The sequence below is a fragment of the Priapulus caudatus genome, unplaced genomic scaffold (genome assembly GCF_000485595.1).
Source record: "Priapulus caudatus unplaced genomic scaffold, Priapulus_caudatus-5.0.1 Scaffold2376, whole genome shotgun sequence".
Lineage (NCBI taxonomy): Eukaryota > Metazoa > Priapulida > Priapulimorpha > Priapulimorphida > Priapulidae > Priapulus > Priapulus caudatus.
In genome coordinates, this window is record NW_014579437.1 from 27,614 (window position 1) to 30,744 (window position 3,131).

A 3,131-nucleotide genomic window follows, 5' to 3' on the forward strand; every position below is an offset into this window, starting at 1 on the left:
CGATGACGATGATGATGATGATGATGATGATGATGATGATGTTGATGATGACCAGGGAGTAAAGAGTTAACAGTTTATCATGCCAGTGTTCTCCCATGTTTGGCACGCTACGTGGCGAGATGCTATGCATTGCCGAGGTAGATTTACTGTTTTTGATTTTCTCTTGTTGGGCAAAATAGGAAATGGTCGCCCATGCGTTACACAGACAGTCTTTAGATTGGCATGTATCGGGAGGTTTGATGCATGCTCAGCCTTCTAGGTTTATATTTCTGATGGTGCTCTGAAAAAGACACGATGACGTCAGCCGCGACACTCTGACGTAAATATTTCAGTGTTGTTAAAGCAGCCGCCATGACAACAGAACCGAAACAAATGGAGAATTCGTTACCAGGCGTGCGGCAAACAATGCGAGACAGCGAGGGAGGAGGGGAGAGAGAAACCGAGAGAGGCAGCGAGAGAGGAAGCGAGGGAAGCAGCAAGAGAGGAAGCGAGGGAGACAGCAAGAGAGAAAGCAAGAGAGGCAGCAAGAGAGGCAGCGAGGGAGATGGGGAGTGAGGAAGCGATGAAGTCGGTAAGAGATAGGAAGAGACGGCGACGGAGTCTGTAAGAGAGGGACAAGAGAAGAGGCAGCAAGAGAGAGAGAAGTAGTGAGCGAGAGAGAGAGAGGGGGGCAGCGAGCGAGGGGTAAGAGACAGCGCGAGTTCATGGGCTTTGCTCCGTCTTCCTTACGGTGACAGGTTTCCTGGTGCGTAGCGAGTGGAGCACTGAGTCTTGGTGACGAGTGGGTGACAGACGCAGGTGTGTGAGTAGGTGTCGCAGTACCACGGACCGTTCAACACGGAGCCCTGAGCTCCGGCAAAGCCTAGACACTCGATGTTGCTCAGACAGAAGCCTCCCAGCTGCATGCCTGCAATGAGAGAGCGAGAGAGAGAGGGGCGATTAGTCGTGGTGGTGATGATGATGATGATGATGATGATAATGATGATGATGATGATGATGATGATAATAATGGTAATGATGATGATGATGATAATGATGATGATGATGATGATGATGATGATGATGATGATGATGATGATGATGATGATCATGATGATCATAATGGTGGTGATGGTGGTGATGATGATGATGATGATGATGATGGTGGTGATGATGATGATGATGATGATGATGATGAAGATTATGACGATGTTGATAATGAAGACAAGGACGGTGACTACGACAATAACACTGATTCGCTAACTCATCTTGTACACAGCGTGTGTGTGTGCTGCGTGAGTGAGGAGGAGGAGGTAATGACGTATTGCACGTGTGCTATATACTATATACTATATACTAATACTATATACTGATATCGACTATATACCATATACTATTATTACTATTGATTACTATATACTACGTATACTATATAGCGTATATACTATAGTACATGATTACTTAGGTATACTATAGTACTATATACCTCCACCCTATACTAGTATACTATATACTATATCACTAGGTATTACTTATATCTACAGCTTATACTACAATAGCCATCCCCTGTACTACTATAAGACAGTATCTAGCAGGTATGAGGGCGGCCAGCGTGAATCCCAACTCTGCTGCTGTCAGACATTTTGCTTGTAGGGAACCATGACGACGACAATCCTCATCCTGGTGGCAGGGATCGAAGGGATGCTGCGACTACACGAACATAAACAAACACACGTCGACTCCTAATATTGATAAGAATTATCGATCTTATTGAGCACCCTAATCTACTCGATTGAGCCTTATTGATTCGTGGAATGTCGAGTCAATGCCATCGATTCATATTATTGATTGCAATATCGAGTTCTTACGATTGATTTCAGCTATTGATTAAAATTCTCAGCATTAGTTGCAACAACCGATCTTGCATCGATTCTCAATGTGTAAGTAACGCCCCTCAGTTCATGTATATCGGATTGCTGTATATTGGTACTTAAAATATATGAGTTATCGATTTAAAGATGGACAAGATGAGTCATCGGATTACTGCACTCAATCCACCCAGCCTGTCGACAAACCTCTGCCGAGATCTTAGAACCTTGGGAGACTGTGACTATGCGACCACCGGCGTAGCACTACACAGACGGACACCTCAACCAATGGGCCGGCCGCTTATGCCCAGTCAGGAGCCAGTAGGGGTCGCGGCATTAGAGCTTTAACCTCGCTCGACCTGAATCCTGTAATTACTAATTACTGATTACTAAGCTCCGTAAGATTGTTTATCACCAGCTAGCACGGGGTCGTCTGCTAGAGTCGTGACCCGGCTCCACACGATTGATCTTCATCGCCAGAGGGACGGAGATGACACGCACACACGGCGAGTCGCGACGCCCACGGCCACGCAGACCCACGCTTACAAGCACTGCAACCGCACACCGCACAGCAACGGCACGAACGCACGGAAACGCACGCACGCACTGCCACGCACTCGCACGGCACGCACGCAAAACACGACGAAAACGCAGCACGCTACGCACGCCACGCACGCCCACGTCACGCACTGCGCTCAGTGCACGCACACGCACAGCGCACGCACCGCGCACGGCACGCACGCTCAGAAGACACACTAAAAAACGACACGCGACACTCCACTGCGACGACACACACACACTACACACAGCACAGGCACACGACGCAAAACGCGACACCGTCGAGCGCGAACGCAACGCACGCGACAACACCACACACGCGCAGCACACGATGACAACACACAGCACAGCATGCACACACTCACAGTCGCACCAGCCAGCACCACGCTGACACGGCACATGTACCCCACGCACAGCATACACAGCGACGCACAGCCCACACAAACGATACACGACCACGGCACACACACACACACACACGACAACACAAATAGCACACACACACACACGACAACACACAATCGACACAGGCATACACACACACAGGCAAACACGACACACACTACACACACACAACCCACTACGACACACACGAGCACACACACGACAAATACCACAGCGACAATACACACACGCACGTTTGTACAACAGACAGCAAGACAAATTACCACGCCGACACCCGCACGCCGCACGCACGGCACATCGACACCCACAGCACAAACACCA

The 3,131-nt window shown here is 48.9% G+C and overlaps 1 long non-coding RNA gene across 1 annotated transcript; it reads right to left on the reverse strand.

Annotated features, from left to right (window-relative positions):
• Positions 1-6: 6 nt before the first annotated feature.
• On the reverse strand, positions 7-1,689 carry LOC106818613. The gene is made up of 3 exons (XR_001395257.1): positions 1,555-1,689; positions 730-907; positions 7-280 (listed from the first exon to the last, which is right to left on the reverse strand). It is a non-coding gene; the product is annotated as an uncharacterized LOC106818613 (long non-coding RNA).
• Positions 1,690-3,131: the final 1,442 nt, after the last annotated feature.